We start from the raw sequence: 17258 nt of genomic DNA, 5'->3' as shown, positions 1-17258 counted from the left end.
AGGGTGGCCGGAATGGGCTATTTATGCCCTGAGCTAGAACTGGAGACCAGAAGAGGAGCTGGAGCCCTGCCTGGCTGACTGAGAGCCCTGTGTCCATGAACCTGGTCCAGGGTCCCCCAAAGATCCTGGGGCCCCTGAGCAGGGGGAGGTACAGCAGCACCAGTCCTCATGTAGGACTGGTGGCATTGAAGAAACCACCTCTCAGTTTCCCTGCATATAAAATGAGGATTTTATATATGTGAATAACACAAATATCTACTAATGTAGAATCAATGTTAATGTAACACATTAATATTTCACTTCTATACTGTTGGTGTTAGGCATTAATATATTCTATATCGTATGTTACATAACATAAGATATATTGAGTAATACGCAAATCTTTTGAATCCTATCTATACTAATGATAGCTGGCATTTATGGAATGCTGATTCTGTATCTGGCATTGTCTTAAGTGCTTTAGATGTATAAACCAATAGGGTGGCTGGGTGGCCCGGTCAGTTAAGCATCCAGATTCGGCTCAGGTCATGATCTTGCGGTTCATAGGTTCAAGCCCTGCATCGGGCTCTGTGCTGACCACCTCATCTCGCATCATCCGTGTGAGGTGGAGCTCTTATTATCATCAGAGGAGGAGGTCGAGGCTTCGAGTTTCTGTCGCCCCCAAGGTTGGACTGGGGTGTGAGCTCAGGTGGTTGGTTCCAAAGCCAGGTATGCTCAGCCAGGCGGTCTCTCGTGTTCTCTGAGCACCCTCAACCCGGGCCTGTCCTGCGCGGGCCTGAACCTTTCCTGTTGACCGCTGGGCTGAGCAGCAGACAGTGGTGAGCGGAACGGGCCTCCATCTGTGACTCCAAAGCTGCGTGGACCCAGCAGGGTGCATGGCAGAGGCTGGTTCTCCTCTTAGAGCCAGTCCTCACTGGGCTGATGGAGGGTCACCGAGTAGTGACAGCAGGAAGGGGACCGCCAAGGGGCTCAGGCCACCGAGGGGACCCCAGGGATAGGCAGAGAGGGTGAGGAGGAGTGGAGAGCCCAAGCAGAGGTCACCACCTGCCACAGGGTTTAGGGTTGGGCCACGGCAGGCCAGGTCAGCCCTGCATGGCTATTAGGGCCCCTCAGTCCTGTGGGGGCAGGTGGTGCTCAACAGACAGTCCCCGTCTTCACACGCATACTTCAGTGACAGTACTATCTGCTTGGAAAATCTCGTGCACCCTTCAACATCTTGGACCCGTGTGTCACAACATAGCAGAGTGTCACTGTACCTCCCTCCTGGGCTCTGGCGAAGACTGAATGAGTTGATCGCCGTAAAGTGTTAACAGCAACGCCCCCCTCATAGCACATAGGAACTGCTCAAAATATACTCATGGTCATTGGGGGAGTGGGAGAGAGAAGGAAGGGAGGGAAGGAGGGAGAGGGGAAAGGAGGAAGGAAGGGAGACGGTAGTCTGCGTGGGGGGTCAGGGTGGGCAAAGAAGGCTGCACCAAGGAGTTGACATTTGAACACAGTTTTGCAGGGTGAATAGGAGTTTGCTGCGGGATAAAGAGGCAGGGGATGGAGTGGTGTTCCGGGTATAGAGTGCCTCTGAGCTGCACTGGTAGCGTTTGTAAATTCCTTATGCCTCATGAGGTTTATGCAAGGGTTAGATGAGAAACGCACCTGGCACTAGGGGGCTCTCATACTGGTATCTCCTCACCTGACTGGAGAGGCCAGTCACTGGGCGACAGGCGTTGAGGGCTGGGTCCCCTTGTCTGGACTAGGGGCTTCCCAAAGGCAGGAATCGCTCGCCTCTGCCAGTGAGGGTCCTGGCGCGGCAGGGAGGTGAGGCCTGCCTCGCCAGCCCCGCCCTCTCTCCCTCCCAGAAAAGCCATCGCTCACTGGGGCAGGCGCAGGACAGCAAACAGTCTGGGACAGTGACGGGGTAGCATCCTGACACCGTCCTTTACGTCCCCTTTTCTCGTTGGGCTCTGGCAAGGCGCTGTTGACACAGGCACAGTGCACGGCCCTGGGGCGGCTCTGGCTCCAGGGGGGAGGGAAGCTTGTCCGTGGCCTCTTCAGCCGGGGCTGGAGAAGGAGGGGGCGCCTGGGGCAGGGCTTGGTTCTGGGGAAGCTAATCTGCTGAATACGGGACCCAGAAAACCAGTGATGCTTTCGTTGGACCGGAAGTGGGGATGTGGAAGGGGCGGGGGGTCAGCCTCCAGCAGGGAGAGTTTCCATCAAGGCTGTGGTAAGGACAAGTAGGTAAACCGAGGCCGAAGCTCAGATGACCCGTGGTAAGCACCCAGCATTGGCTCAGAATGGCAAAGTCCAAGCGCCAAGCACAGGCCCACGGGAAGCAGGGGCCCTGGGCTTCTGAGACATTGGGTGGGGGAGAGGTGTGCAGGGGACCCCCAGTGGGGAGAGGTGGTGTCCCATGAGGAAAGGCAGCCTGGTGTGGGAGGAGAGATGGAGTCCAGGGACAGTGTGTCCACGGCTGTGTCGGCTGTCATAGCAGCCGCTGCCCGGAAAGGCAGGGACAGGGCAGGGGGAGCCAGGCCACCGAGTAGTGACAGGCACACCCTAAGACCCCAAAGGCCTCAGACACTGGCCATGCCACCGTGCGTAGCAAACAGAGGCTCCTGTTTCTTTCTCCACAGTCATTTCACATCCATTATTTCCCCCTGTGAGTGACTTACTGTTACTTACCATCCTTTTACAAATGTGGAAACTGAGGCACAGAGGGGTGAAGGGACTTGTACCAAATCCATGGTGAGTCAAGGGTGGAACGGGCCCTGACCTCAGGTTGGGCTGTCTCTGGGGCCAGATCCAAACCTGGACATCAAGTCTCTTTGCCGGGCCTCTGGGCTCTGGGCATGGAGATCGTGGGCCTGGCCTGTGGTCTGCAAGGACTCGGCCGGGAGGCCTCTTTGGGGACAGAACACAGTGGTCCCAGGCCGGACAGACCTGAGTCCCAATCCCAGCCCAGCCTCTCAGAGCTGTTAGACTCTGAGAGGAGTGCTAACCCCTCTGAGCCTCAGTTTCCTCACCCACAATGGGGGCTAAGAGGCTGCCTCACAGGTTGCTGTGGGACCTCGGGCAGGGCCCCCTCCTCTCATCTGACTGTACCCACCTGCCTTTAGTGGAGCCAAAAATGTCCAGGGCACACAAGGCCCTGCCTTTGGGGAGGGACACCCGAAAGGCAGTGAACAAGCACACAGATAAATGGCTTGGCCCTTTTTACATAGGGCTCTGAAAGAAATAAAACTGAGTGATGAGTGGAGAGCATAAGGGGCTGGGGCCGCTATAGACACCAAGGAAAGGCCTCTCTGGCAAGTGAGTGATGGCAAGTGAGTGATGGGGACTGAGCATCCCAAGAAAAGGGGACAAGTGCAAAGGTCCTGGGGCAGGAACATGTTGCAGGAACAAGCAAGGCAGCAGGTTGGTTGGAGGTGTGTCCACGTGGGCAAGGAGTGTATTGTGGCCTTGGGCAGTGTTCACAGCAGGACCTGGGTTCAAATCTGGCTCTGCTCACCGGCTGAGAATCCTGAACAAGCGACTTCTGTAAAATGGGGTAGGATGAGAGGAGGGTGCAGACGCAGGGGCCAGCTCCTGCGTGGCAAGGGTTTGTCAGTGGCGGGGGTGGGGGGGCCCATGAGCAGAGCTGCACATTAGCAGGCCAAGGCCCCAGTTGGGTCTCTGACTACAAAGAGCCTCGGCCTGGGAGACTCCCTGGGGGACCTCGGGCCTTGGCTTCCCCAGCGAACAGAGAGCAGCTGGACTTGATGCTGCTAAAGATGCTTTGTAACTGAGCTCTCTGAGCGGGGGTGTGGGAGAGAGACAGAGGGCGAGAAAGCACATGGTTTCTTGCATGTGGGCGCCAAACCCTTCCCGGGGCTGCTCACCCACCCCAGGACTTGTCCTGGGACCACCCAATGTGGCCTGAGCCGGCACAGCCCCCAGGAGCATTTGTTGTGTGTCGGGGGTCACCGGTAACCCTGTCTCACTTCTGTCACCCTCAGGAGTTCCCTGGAGACCAGAAGCAGCCTGTCCACTGACCGCTACGGGTACCATCGCTCCCTCCACTCTGGGCCCACTGTTCCCATCGGCACCGCGGGTGGTCCCCAGGAGGCATCAAGGGAAATTAGTCCCCCCATTGGGCCCTCAAACTCCCCCAGGGATCAGCAGTACTGCTGACACATCCCCTGAGGACTAGTCCAGCTAGGAATGGTCCCTCAGGGGCTCGGCTAAGGGTTCCTCTGAGAACCAAGGCTGGTGGTCCCTCTGAGGGCCAGCCTGCAGCCGCCTGTTCCCATGACACCCAGGCTGCAGCCCAGGGGCCAAGCTGACGCTTCCAGTTGGTTTTCCGATCGCGGTTCGTGGAAGCCGGGGTGTCTGAGGACCTCTGCCTTCACATGGCTTTTGGATCTTGTCGTTTCTACGAGATGTCTTCAGAAGGAGGCATTGTCTAACGTTACAAGAAGGGGCCAGAGACTGAGGCACACAGGAAGGTCCCCTGGATCGGAAGTCAGCCGATCTCTGCTCACAGGCTGGGGCCACAAAAGACCAGGAAGGGGCAGCTAGCTGGCCCCGGCGCGGTGTTGGCATGGGGAGCCATGTCCAGTGTAGCGGCGTGAGTCGGGGAGGGGTGGACTGGGCCACGCCAACTGGAAATAGGCGCATCCCTCTCCGTTGGGTGGGAGATGTGCCACTGCCAGGAAAGGGCATATACCCGGTGAGGAGCCACAGGGCTGGATGTGGCCGGACGTGCCCAGCCGGGGAGGGTGAGGCAGAGGGCCCGGCGGAGCTGAGTCGCACCAAGGGGCCCGAACGGCCGAAAGCAGGCCCAGTGGTCGTGAGCCCGCTGCACTGGCGACACGACAGGGCCTGGGCCCCCTGTGCAGGGGGCGGGTCTAGTAGTTCCTCCCCTGGGACGAGACGGTCATGGCCACCAGCTCTGAGACCCTAAAGCTGCCTGAGGCTGTGAGAAGGGCAGAGGGGTGCTTTCCTGAGCCAGCGTGGGGCTGGCGGCTGCCGGCACTCTCCAATAACCCTGTAGGGGGACGCTCCACGGCCACAGCCACACGTGACGCTAACAGGTGTGCGCGGGTGCCGCAAAAGCTGACGGTGTCCTACTTCCTCACGAGCACTCGGAACGGGTTGGTGTTAGCCCGTTTCACACAAGTCGCTGGTTCAGGATTCTCAGCTGGCCAGCAGAGCCGGACTTGAACCCAGATCCTGCTGTGAACGCTGCCCAAGGCCACAATACACTCCTTGCCCCCGTGGACACACCTCATACCCTCAGCTCTTGGCACAGCGCTTTGCACAGTCTCACACGCACCGCGTGCAGAGCATCGGCACCCTCCGTTCCTCACACGGGCAGACCCTCACTCCATCCCTCCTGTGAGTGGGCTCACCCCCCCACCCCTGGCCACGCTCTGCTTTCGCAGGCTCACAGCTGGACGCCCCTGCCTGGCCGGCCCGGGGTGCTGGGCAGGTGTATGGGTGTCTGTGGCAGAACAGGCTGAGCCCAGGGTGAGAGGCTCACGAAACTCCTGTAAACCAGATGAGCCACCGGCTTCTCTGAAAGCCACCAACATGTCAGATGGTGGTGTGGCTCCACCCGCTTTGTCTACCCCCGCCAGCCAGCTAGTCAGCACTCTGCTAGGGGCCGGGCCGGAGAAGGCTCTGGAACGAAGGGAGGCAGAGGGTGAGGCTTTTGTCCCAGAGTGTCTGGGGGTTGGGTGGGGACTGTCACGTGTCCCCCTGCCCCCTCAGGTTTAACCCAGACCCAGCTCTCGCCAGGCCTGGCAGGCGGCCGTGGTCAGGGAGCGGCCATAGTAATCGCCCCCCTGAGGCTGGCCGCACTTGACCCAGTGCCTTCACAGTCCCAGAGGACCAAGCTAGGGGTCAGAGCAGACAGCAGGACCACCCTCAGCTCTGCCCTTTCCCCTCCTCCCCCCAGCCCTTATTTCAGGTGTCAGGTGCTTGCTACACCATGGTCAACAGTGCTGCCTTTGCTAGGCTACTGTGTCAGGCAGGGGCTCAGGCAGCAAAGGAACAAAGGAATCAGGTTTTAATATACTGTGTCGGGTGGCAAATGCTATGAAGGAAAAGAAATCGGGGTGAAGGGGATAGAGGGCGATCGGAGGGTGGCCAGGGAAGGTCTGTGAGGAAGTGCCGTTTAACCAGAGACCAGAAAGAACGTGGGGGTGAGTCCCATGACTGGAGGAAGTGCATCCAGGCGGTGGAGATGGCCAGTGCAAAGGTCCTGAGGTGGCGCATGCTTGGCCCATTTGAGGAACAGAAAAGAGGCAGGCGCTAAACAGGATCTGCCCCCATTCCTGTGATCCTGCAGTCCCACGCGTCCTGACTTCTGACCCTCACAGCAGCCTTGGGACACAGGCAGAGCCAGGCTCGACGTTCGCATTTCACAGATGAGGAAAACTTGAGATGCAGAGACCAGAGGGATATTGGTGCCAGATCCAGGCCTGGGACCCAGGGCCCTCACCTACCCCTACCACCACCTGGCCTCTGTGCCCTTTTCGTGCAGCAGGGTCACCAGCTTTGCTGTGGGAGCCTCTGGGAAACCTGGCCCTCAGGCCCCAGTGGAGGGGAGGAGGTGCCATTCGAGGTCCTGGAGGCCCCATTCACGGCTTGGGAATTCAGAAACAAAGGTCCCAGCCAGTAATTGCCTCCTTTCAAAGGCACAGCCGGCTTCCTCTGCCACAGGCGTGAGAGGGAAGCTGATGTCCTTGTCCGGGGGAGAGGGGCGGGGCAGCACTCCACGGGGCCTGTGCTACCTTGGCAAACAGGCCAACAGGCTCATCACCCTTGGCAGATGGCCACTGTCACCCTCCGTCCCCATCTACCCTGCAGTTACCAGCCCGGTTATCCAGTGGCTCGTCTCTCCCCAGCCCCAGAACAGCGTGGGGCTTCCTGGGTCCAGCTTGGACCCATCCTGTTGATGCTGGGTGTGCCCTTTCCCTCACTGGGCCTCCCTCTCCTTGTTTATACAAGAGGAGGCTTGGACTGAGCCATTTGAAATGGCCTTCCAGTTCTGACTGTCCACGATGGGACATTTCTGAGAGAGCTACTCTCCGAAGCAGGGGAGGGATCATTCTCTGGCGTGGGGGCTCTCCTGAGCCCTGGGGGATGTTCAGCAGCATCGAAATGCCACTAGATGCCAGTAACACACTCCTTCCCGGTTGTGGCCACCCCAGACTTCTCCAGACATTGCCAAGTGTCCCCTGGTGGCGAGGGGGACGGTGCCCTAACAGCCGCTGGGTGAGAAGCTCTGCTCGGCATGTTTGCCAACAGCAGACAGAAAACTGCCCTCTTGAGCCCGTTGACCTTGTTCTTGGGCTTTGCCAGAGCACGGGGCTGGGGTCAGTCCCCTGAAGCCTGGCGGGCTTGCTCAGCGCCGGCTCCCGTCTGCAGCCGATGTCTCCTGGATGTCACCCCTCACCCGTGGGCATATAGTCTTTTCTGAGCCTCAGCTTCCCCATCTTCCAGCAGGAGAGGGTTGTAAGGATGCCGAGGGACCACCGCTTTGTAAATGATGTTGAGCAAACCGGGGACCTGAAGGAGCGGAGGTGTGAGCGTGCTGTGCTTTGTGGGTCCAGACCCTTCCATTCTGCTACCCGAGACCCTTTGTTCCTTCAACTAATGATGACAGGGTGCCAGCGGCGGGCGAGGCGTGAGGCTGTCCCGTGAGATGGGCTGTGAAAGGAGGGGCGTGGGCCCTGCCCGGGAGATGCCCAGGAGATGCTCGTGCTGCAGCCACGGCAGAGAGGCAGAAAACGAGTGACTAAACGGGATCGTTTCAGAGGTGGCGTGTCCAGGGGAGAGAATGAGACAGGGTGTAGGGCGAAGGAGGCTCGGATGGTCGGAGAAGGCTCTGAGGAGGTGTTGGAGGTGATGTCTGTTGGATGATGAGTCTCTGCCCCGGGGGAGGGGGCACCCCCAGCAGAAAGCCCCACACAGAAGACCTGAAGGGGGTGGTGGGTCAGGGGGTGCGAAGGGGGCCAGGTGTCTGGGAGTCGGGAGCCTCAGAGAGGTCGGATGGTATGGTCTGTCGGTCCCTCAGCAGGAGCCGGTCACCAGTCGGGAGTTTGGCCTTTATTCTGAGAGCAGTGTGGGGCCACATGAGGGTGTGGCCAAATGACACGAAGGTCCCTGTGGCTAGTGTGTAGGGAATGGTCCCTAAAGCGGTCAGAGCAGAACCAGGACCCACGGGCAGGGATGGAGAGAGAGGCCCGGCTGGTGGTTCTGCTCCATTGCCTGTGACTGCCAGGTCCTGAGGCCACCGAGCCACCCACTCTGCCTGTCCCCCCCCATCCCCCCACCCCGTTCCTGCCCAACAGCCCCTGGCTGGCCTCGGCCCCTCAGCCCAGCCCAGCAGCTCTTCTCCCTCCCTCCCTCACTAGCTACAGGAGTTCCCCTCCCGGCAGCCAATGAGCAGCTGTCATCGAGGTTCCATTTTAGATTTTATCAATGTGTCCCTGTCGCCCGGGCAACCGCTCCTGGCGGCCCTGTCAGTCTTTCTCCGCCTGCCTTTCAGAGCCAAGCTGCTCCCACCCACACCATGTGGCTATGTGGTGAGTTCTCGCTCACTCGGGCCGGACCAGGATTCCACCAAATGTAATTGATCTGGGTGTCAAGGTCAGCGTTTGTCTGTCATTTCGCCCCCTCCTTGCCTCACGCCCGGGTCTTTGGGGCCTGAGCCACTCTGGGCCAGGCAGGCGGGTGGCCGACTGCCCGGCCAGGTGCAGGCACGGCCGCCAAGAGTCCGGGGCCTGGCTGGAAGAAGGGGCTTGGGGAACGGCCATCAGGAGCCCCCAGCATCCAGGCCCCCCAGGATGACAGTCCAGGGGCCCCTGCAGCTGGGCACAGCCAGGGCTGCCTCGGCGTACCCTGGGGACCCGCAGAGGAGCCCCAAGAAGAACCAGCCGCCAGAGACAGCAGCAGTCTAAGACTGGCCGGGTGAGCCGCACCAACGAGTTGCTAGGCTTTTGTGCGCGCTGCTCTTTGTATTGGAGGCGTGTGCTCTAGGAGCGGGCTGGGCAGGGCCGGGCCATGTGAGTGGGGGCCGCGGTGGGACCAGGGTGGGCCTGCGTGGCCAGTCCCCCAACCACCCCCAAACCCTCTCCAACCCCGGTGGAGGAGCCACAGTGGTCCGGCTGGAGACCGAAAGGTGAAAATGCTCAAGTTCAAGGCCTTTTGCCTGGATTACTGGCAGTTCCTGTGCCTGCAGCCGCTGCATGGAGTCTATAAAAGGTATGTGGACGGTCTGGGGAGGACCTCTGCCGTAGGGCAGGGGGCTGTGAGGTAAAGTCCCCCCCACACCCTGGCCTGCCCACTGGAGGGCCTTCCCAGGTCGGCCCAGGGTCCTTGCCACTGGCCAAGAACGGCGGCGGCCTGTGCTGTGGGTCACTTTGCAACTTGGCGTGATTGTCCCCTCCTCTCCCTCCGGCCCTGAAACCGGTAGGCTTTCTGCAGGGAAGTGGTCACCCCAGAGTATTCTGTGGCCAAATGCTGCTTTCGTTGTTTCTTGCTGTTGGGGTCCTCCCTGGAGTGGACTTGATCCTGGGCAGGGGTGACCCCACAGGAGGGCAGCCTGGCCCTGCCAGGGTACATTCCCTCCAGCCTGATGGGTGGCTCATCTGATTAACAGGCATGACTACCTGGATACCAAGCAGGAATTTGAGAACTGTTTGGGGAGGCTGAATGGGGGATCCCTGGTCTGGAGGTCAGGAGACCAGACTTCAAGTCCCTTCCCTTGCTGTGTGACTTTGGGCAGGCTGCTTTCCCCCTTGCTGAGCCCCGGTTTCCCCATCTTTAGGTATTTGGAACTGATAACAGCGGCATTTGGGGACTGCTCCCTGAAATGATGCAGGCTGCCAACACCATGCGTTCAAATGTTAACAAACCTGACAATATGGTCTGCACGTGTGTTCTGTCCGCTCGCACCCCTTGGCCGAGAAACGCCGGTGCCTAGGCCAGCAGGAGGGGCATCGTGGAGCCATCCCCGTGGTCGCCTTGAAAGATCTGGGAGGAGGGAATCAGAATACCAGCTATTCTGAGGGAATTAGTTTTTCCTGATTTCACACTCTGTGAATTCCATGGGCATTAGCATGCGAGCAGTTCTGGGAAAGTGTGGGAGCTTTTCTTTTCTCTTCCAGGGGCTTTCTGCAAAGGGGGCGGGCACTGAGGGTCTCACGGCTGCCTCAGAAAGGAAGTCCCTACTCTTGGGCGGGTGCCAGCGACAGAGGCCTGTCCTGCATCTGATTAGCACGGCCACATCTGAGCGGAAGGCCACACCAGGTGGGATGTGCACGCTGTGCAGGTGGATGAGTCTTCACCCCCCACTTTGGGGAGTTTGTTGTTAGAGCCTTGGGGCACCTGGCGTATTCTGGCTGTTGGTTATTGACTGCTGAGGGCGGGGCACTTTACCTGATGGTTAAACCGTCACCCCTTCTGCAAAAGAGGCATTAAGCCCCCACTTTGAGCAGGTGAGCCGAGGGAGAATGAAGGGCAGGTAGCCAAGTCAGCGGGGCCACAGTATTTGGAACTAAGGTCTCTCTTGTCCCAAGACGATCTCTCCGGAGTGCTCACGGCTTGAGGCCTTGCAGCACACCGGGGTCTTGGAGTGAGAGGGATGACTGAGGCACAGCCCCGGCCCACAGGGGCTCAGCTGAACGAGGCAGGAGTTGTCATGGACAGAGGACCAGAGTGTGGGGGCTCCACAGAGGAGGTGACAGCTGAGCGGGCAGGGAAGTGTCTGGAGAAGCTGGCAGGGCCAAGAAGGAGAAGGTTGGTGTTGAAGGCAGAGGGAAAAGCATGTGGAAAAAAACCCAGAACTTTTCAAAGGGCAGATGTCTTCAGGTGGCAGCAAAAGACCATGGAGCTAGGAGAGGGTCCCTAGGATTGAAGTCCAGGACCAGGGGGTGGGCTCTGTGCTGCACACAGTGAGGACCCCATGACGAGTGTAGGGAAGGAGTGACACATTGAGAGTCACCTCTGGGGGTCACATGCTCTTTGTGAGGGGCATGGCTCAGCCTCCAGGGGGAGCTGGTGGGAGACCTCTTGGCCCCTGCCCGCCATGGGAGGAATAGATATGGAGTTGGGGCTCTTTTCCCAAGCCCCTCCTGCAGCCCAGAGACAATTGGGACATGGTCCTCAAGGAGCTCCCAGCCTCCAAGGGGGAAACAGACCCACTAAACAAGCCATGAAAATTAAGGATGGGAGATCGAGGTGGCACAAAGATACTAGGAGCATGAGGGAGGCTATCTGGGAGAAATCAAGGAAGGCTTCCTGCAGGAGGTGGCATCTGAGCTGATCGTAGAAGTGGGATTTTCCCAGACAGGGAAGGGCAGAGAGCACAGTTTAAACATAAGGAGGTAGGACCGAGCCTGGCATGGTTCAGAAATGGCCAAAGGAGAGGCTGAAGGGTAGGATACATATAAGGGAATGAGCCTAAAAAGGAAGGCAGAGTAGGTGACCATAATACTGAGACTCACTGAGCACCTGCTACATGTGAGGCCTGGTTCTAAGCCCCGACTCTGCAGCAACCCAATGAAGAGGGGGACACGATTATCCCATTTTCCCGCTGAGGGAAACTGAGGCACAGGAAGGAGAAGTAGTTTGCCCAGAGTCACACGGCGTGTCAGTGGGACCATCAGGATTTCACCAGGTGGCCCAGCTGTGGAGGCCACACACTGCCAGCTGAGGAGTCCCAACTATGCACCCCAGCAAATGAGAAGCTCAGGGCCGGGTCAGTCTCCTTTCTATCAGTGACCATAAATAAAGGCCAGTCAGGTAGATACGAACTTGGCTTTATGGTCCGGCCTCATCCCAGCAGAGGGCTCAGAGAGTCCCTTTCCCTGCAAGCCTGCCCCTGTGCAAGGTGGGATGCGTGCCAGCCCACCTGTCACTGCCCCTGGAGGGGCTGAAGGGGTCAACTCCAGGAAAACGCTTACCACGCTGCGCTTAGTAGGGGCGTGGGAAATGGGGGCTGTCCTTGCCCCAGGAAGGCTTTGCAAATGGAACCACTTGGCTTTTTTCCTGATGCCATATTCCGTTGTTTAAAACAGGGACCCAAAACTTAAGAGTATGAAAAGGATGTTTTGCAGACAATGCATAATTAACCACTTCTAAACACAGGGTGTGCCAGGCTCCCTTGAAGCTGTTAATTATTCTTCATTAGGGATCTTAAATTAATGTAAAATAATCCTGGAGCTCTGCCAGAGGCTGGGGCTGGGGGAGGGGCGGAGCTGCGTATTTCAACCAGAGAATGAAAGAATGTTCCTAGGGACTTCTGCATGCCGCCTGGGTGGATGGGGACCCCGCGGGCCCTTCAGCTTTGGCCAAGCGTCATGGTGGGAGGACACAGCCCTCTCCTCAGTCACCAGAGCCCAGCAGACCTCAGGGTACTCTTTCTTATTAATGAAATAGGTGCAGAGAATATAGAGAGTAGTATACCCACCTCCTGCCTTCAGAGACAAATTGTCACCAATGTGGCCCCTGTGGACCTCCCTCAAATCCCATCCCACCCCCGCTCCCCCTGGAGCTAAATCTAAGCAGAGCAACACCCCCCCCCCATTTCATCTGTACATTTCCCATGCACATTCTTATAACTTTGTCCACACAAAAGGCTGTTGTACATGTTTTTAAACCCCAGATACATGATGCAATCTGCACCTCGCTTTAAAATTTTTTTTAATTGTAGTAAAGTACACATAACTTAAAAGTGACCACCTTAGCCGGTTTTTTTAATTTTTTTATTTTTTTTAACGTTTATTTATTTTTGAGACAGAGGGAGACAGAGCATGAACGGGGGAGGGTCAGAGAGAGGGAGACACAGAATCCGAAACAGGCTCCAGGCTCTGAGCTGTCAGCACAGAGCCCGACGCGGGGCTTGAACTCACGGACCGCGAGATCATGACCAGGCGCCCCCACCTTAGCCATTTTTAAGTGTCCAGTTCAGTGGCATGAAGTACATTCACATTTTGCTGCACACACATCACCACCATCCATCTCCAGGATTCTTTTCATCTTGCAGCCCCTCCCAAAACTCTGTCCCCACTAAACATGAGCCCCCCGTTCCCTCCTCCCTCAGCCCCCGGAAACCCCATCCTACTTTCTGTCTCTGAATTTGACCACTCCGGGGCCTCATGTACGTGGTATCATACAACGTTTGTCCTTTTGTGACCGGCTTGTTTCACTTAGCACAGTATCCTCGAGGTTCGTCCACATTGTAGCGCGCCTCAGAATTTCTTTCCTTTTTAAGGCTGGATAATACTCCACTGTATGGATTGACCACACTTTGTCCATTCCTCAGTGGACACTTGGGTTCCTTCCACCTTTTGGCTACTGTGAGTAATAGGACTATGCACGTGGGTATACAGATATCTCTTCAAGATGCGACTCACTGTTTTCACTCAATGTTTATTGGTGAGATTCATCCATGCTGCTATGTATAATTCTCATTCACTCATTTTCACTGATGTGTAGTATTCCGTTGTACAAATATGCCTTGTGCAATGATCTGTTCTGCTGTTTTAAGGTATTCAGGTGGTTTCCTGTGTTTTGATGTTACAGGCAGGGCTGTGGTGAACACTCTCATGCATAACTCCTTGCTCTCTTTTGCAGAGTTTCTGCAGGGTTTGTAACAGGGCAGTACGTGAGTGTCTTAAGCCTCACTGAGCTTTGTGAAAGTGCTTTCCAAGGTGGTTTCACAGCGGGCATCCTCACCAGCAGTGGGTGAGAGTCCCCATGTCTCCACATGCTGGCCTTCACTCGGTATTAAAAGCCAAATGCTATTTTTGGTGTCAAAAGGAGAGAAGGAGACAGAGAGAAGAAGGGGAGAGCCGTGTACATGGTGTGGGACGTCCTGAAGGGGAGGGTGAGACACGCATGACTGGCTGCCTCGATCTGCGTAGTCCCGGGTCCCCCATAGTAAGGAATTTTCCAGAGTAATTGTAACTCTGCATGTTCACTTGCCCCCGGACTGACTCTGTAACCTCACCTCTGAGCAGATTGTGACTGTTTGGTTACAAATGTAGCACCAGGATGGAGCGCCTGGATGGCTCGGTTAACTGTCCAACTTCAGCTCAGGTCATGATCTCACGGTGTGTGTGTTCGAGCCACACACATCGGGCTCTGTGCTGACAGCGTGGAGCCTGCTTGGGATTTTCTGTCTCTGTCTCTCTCTCTCTCTCTCTCTCTCTCTCTGCCCCTCCCCACTCATGCACTCTCTCTCTCTCTCTCTCTCTTTTTCACGAAAATAATAAATAAACGTTGAAGAAATTTTTCAACAACAAACAAATGTAGGACTAGTTCAGATGCTACCATTTATCAACTTGTTTCCTGATGGGCAGGTTTCACTGACCACCTCTGTTGGAAATAACCAAAGGCCAGGTGTGCCAAAACCACAGCGTGAAGAAACTCACTTTGGAGAGAGCTCCCTAAGCCTTGGCCACAGTGAGTGAACTTAGCGGGCTGACAGTTTCAAGCATGCAGCCCCGGGAACTGGACAGGCAGGACTTCTGGGGCTGCTCAGAGGGCATGGGGTGCCCCCACCGCACACCCAAGTCCCAGGCCTCAGCCCGTGGCTGGTGAGGTTAGGTCTGTTGAGGAGAAACTTGGCAGTGAGACCCTGGATGCTCTGTGACCTGAGGGGACAGGGCAGGCTCTGACGTCAGGCTGACCGGGAATCTGATCTGGCTGGTCCCTTTGGGAATAATTATTACTATTATTCCTTACTTTCACTGAGCATTTATAGGTGCTAAATGCTTTTCATGCCCTGTCTCCATTCGTCCTCCCAACAGCCTTATGACATAGATAACTGTTATTTTCCCCTTATGTCTGATGACGAGAGGCTAAGTGCCCTACCTAAGGTGACAGAATGTGGGCAGTCCAACCCAAACGATGGACCCCACGAGGCTGCCCTGCCCCACTCACTCTCTGCATTGTTTAAAGCCTCTTGCCTCCGTGCAACTGTTCCACTGGTTGTGGCTGCCTAGCAAATTACCCCAGAACGTAAGGACTTGAAACAGTGACCATATTTGTCCTTCCTGTGGTTCTGTTCTTTGGGTGGGCCCTGTTCTACAGCCCATCAGACGGCGTTTCTTGAAGACTGGAGGCGGGACTTCTCAGGAGCCCCGCCCACCCGCCCACTCACCCCGTCGCTCACCTGGCAGTTGCTGCTGGCTGTTGGCTGAAACATCCTTACGGGGCCCCCCCGCATGTGCCCTGGGCTCCTCACACCATGGTGGCTACGCCCCCAGAGTTAGCTTTCCTAGAGAGAGCCACGTAGGAGATGTGTCACCTTTCATGACCTCAGAAGGCATGCGGCATCACTTCCGTTGCGGTCCGTTCCCTGGGGCATCACAGAGTCCTTCCCACAGCCAAGGGGGGTGCGACTTACGCCCCATGTCCTGACCAGGAGTTGCAAGGTCTGGCCCAGCTATGGGGCCATCCTGGGAGGTAGTGTCCGCCCCGGTGACCGTCCAAGATACTTCTGTCCTGAGCCGAAACGGGCTTAGAAAGAACACCTGGGACGCAGTTGGAGCTTGACACATCACAGATCTTCTTTTTAGTAATGAAGTAAATTTGAAGAATGTGTCGTTATTATTCGAGAGGGGGAGTGATCACGTCAGCTGGGAAAAGCCGGGAAGGTTCTTGTGCAGCTGAGACAGGTCTTGAGGGACAAGGAGGATTTTCCCATTGCCACGGGGTGGTCAGTGCCTGCGGCAGACACGTGTGGAAAGGATGTGAGTGAGGTGGTGCGTGAGCATTGGATCCGCTAGTCTCCGGTGGCGAGCCACAGAAATCACCCGTGGCCAACCCGTGGGAGCAAAAGGGAACCTCAGTGCCGCTCCCGGGGGGTTTGAGAGGATCAAAGGAAGCTGGGGGAGTGGGCTGGGCCCCTGAGCAGGACCGCTGTGCCCCCTGGAGAGCCGCCCAGCTGTGAAGAAGGCTGTCTGCATCCACGGAGCCCACAGCCATGTGTCTCCACTCAGGAAGTAAAGTCTGGGGCACGAGTCTGACGGGTCCAGCGCGGGCCATTTCCTGCCCCTCGCTGTGCTGAGGCCAGGGGGAGTATCTGTAGGAAGGAGCCTCCAGGGACCCCTTGGCCCCCACCCCCACCAGCACTACACTCTGCGTGGGAGAGGCCGGGCCCTGGGCTATACGGGAGAGCTGTTAGGAAGGAGTCGTGGGGTGTGAAATGGCCCGTGTTCCCCGTGAGCGTGGCCTCCCCGTTCAGGCACTGCTGGACCAGAGTGAGGAATGGTGACGTATACACCAGAGGCTCGGTGTCACCAAATTGTCAGGGGCCTGGAGAAACTGGGCTTCAGCGGAATAGTCAGGGAAGGCTTGAGGATCCGGGAGCCAGAGCTGAACCTAGCTCAAGTTCAGAGAGACTGCGATGAGGCCGCCTGCCTCCATCCACCTGTCCTCGCCAGGTGCATCTAGAGGGCACTGGAAGCAGGCTTCAGGGCTCCAGTCTTTCACGCTTGAGGTCTCCTGGCAGCCTTGTGTCTTAGCAAGATCCCTCTGGTGGCCGGAGGGCGGGGGAGAAAATACTGGCTCTCCCCAACAACCAGTTTTGTCTCGGCAATTGCTGGACTTTGCACGTGAGATTATCCAGACTGAGTGATTGTCTGCACCTCAGCCCTGTCTTGGCAGCCATTGGATGGGTGGGTCAGCCTGCCTGGGGAAGGGCATGCCAACATGAGGGGCCCCAGATGTCCAGGCAACTCACAGGAGGAAAGAGCTGGGCCCCGAAGCTTATAAGCCGGGTCCCTTCTCCAGTCAGGGCCTGTTATGGGGTCAGTTGTGCCCCCCACCCCGAGTTTATATGTTGACGTCCTAACCCCAGTAACTCAGAATGGGACTGCATTGGAGATACAGTCTTTAAAAGGGCCATTAAGTTAAAATGAAATCATTAAGATGGCCCTCATCCAATATTACTTGTGTCCTTTTAAGAAGATATTAGGGCAGGGGTGCCTGGCTGGCTCATTTGGAGGAGGGTGCAACTCTTAATCTCAGGGTTGTGAGTTTGAGCCCCATGTGTAGAGATTACTTAAATAAATAAAACTTAAAAAAAAAGAAAAGAAGGGGTGCCTGGGTGGCTCGGTTGGTTGAGCATCCGACTTCAACTCCAGTCATGATTTCACAGTTCATGGGTTCGAGCCCCCATCGGGCTCTGTGCTGACAGCTCAGAGCCTGGAGCCTGCTTGGGATTCTGTGTCTCCCTCTCTCTCTGCCCCTCCCCTGCTCATACT

The 17258-nt window shown here is 57.0% G+C and overlaps 1 protein-coding gene and 1 long non-coding RNA gene across 6 annotated transcripts in view; one reads left to right on the top strand and one right to left on the bottom strand.

The window, feature by feature from the left end:
* The window catches only part of IQSEC1 (IQ motif and Sec7 domain ArfGEF 1), a 404132-nt gene that overhangs the window by 251789 nt on the left and 135085 nt on the right, over nucleotides 1-17258 (top strand). The window lies entirely within an intron of this gene.
* Nucleotides 14297-15359, bottom strand: LOC131509755 (uncharacterized). Its single transcript, XR_009260681.1, has 2 exons — nucleotides 15164-15359; nucleotides 14297-14701 (listed from the first exon to the last, which is right to left on the bottom strand). It is a non-coding gene; the product is annotated as an uncharacterized LOC131509755 (long non-coding RNA).

The sequence above is a fragment of the Neofelis nebulosa genome, chromosome 4 (assembly GCF_028018385.1).
Source record: "Neofelis nebulosa isolate mNeoNeb1 chromosome 4, mNeoNeb1.pri, whole genome shotgun sequence".
In the NCBI taxonomy this organism is placed as follows: domain Eukaryota; kingdom Metazoa; phylum Chordata; class Mammalia; order Carnivora; family Felidae; genus Neofelis; species Neofelis nebulosa.
This window is presented reverse-complemented; position numbering and strand designations above follow the sequence as displayed.